The 759-nt window shown below is 32.9% G+C and overlaps 1 protein-coding gene across 1 annotated transcript in view; it reads left to right on the plus strand.

Annotated features, from left to right (window-relative positions):
* Positions 1–759, plus strand: part of ATP7A (ATPase, Cu++ transporting, alpha polypeptide) — a 342,426-nt gene that overhangs the window by 161,393 nt on the left and 180,274 nt on the right. The window lies entirely within an intron of this gene.

Raw genomic sequence — 759 nt, forward strand, 5'->3', positions numbered from 1 at the left:
AAATGGTGAAGAGCTTTTTTTGAAAACTTTGGGATATATAAATTATGAGCAATGAGGTTGGAATAAACTAATACCCTCAGATTTAATTTATAGTTATGATTGTATCATTTAATGCCCTTTTCACTGAGAGTCATTAATTATTAGCATATATAATGAAAGGAAATTTTCTCAGTTTGCAGTAGAACTTGGGAAATTACCTATTCTGTTTTCCTGTCTTAGGCTACTATTGTTGTTATGTGCTTTTGAGTCAGAACCGACCCATAGCTGACCCTCCCATGGGTTTTCAGAGGCAGTAAATTGGAAGCAGGAGTGGCATACACTACCTAAATAACATGCCTCTGGAAACCCTATGAACTTTGTTAAATGTCGATAGTTGCAGAGGGGCTTCAAGCCTTTTGTTCATAGGGTCTCTGTGAGTCATGCTCTGTCGAAGACAATCAACAAGACCAACAGCACCACAAATCTGGAACTATTAGGAAATGCATTTTTACTATGATAATATTGCATAATGAATAACTTCTACATGTAATGAAAAATTTATCTTTGTTCCATAGCTTGTAAATAAAACTATATTCTAGAGATAGGTACATTGTATACCAGAATATTTTCATTAAACATTTTATTTGTAGTAATAATTTTCGGAATAATAAATGTTTCTGAAGAACAAATTCAAACCTCGAGTTGCTATAATCAAGGATGCTTTTGGCAGAATATTAAATGATCCAGGAAGTATTAAAAGAAAATGGAAAGAATATACTG

This window comes from Elephantulus edwardii, unplaced genomic scaffold, assembly GCF_000299155.1.
Source record: "Elephantulus edwardii isolate Elephantulus edwardi_28Jun2011 unplaced genomic scaffold, EleEdw1.0 scaffold00378, whole genome shotgun sequence".
Taxonomy (NCBI): Eukaryota; Metazoa; Chordata; class Mammalia; order Macroscelidea; family Macroscelididae; genus Elephantulus; species Elephantulus edwardii.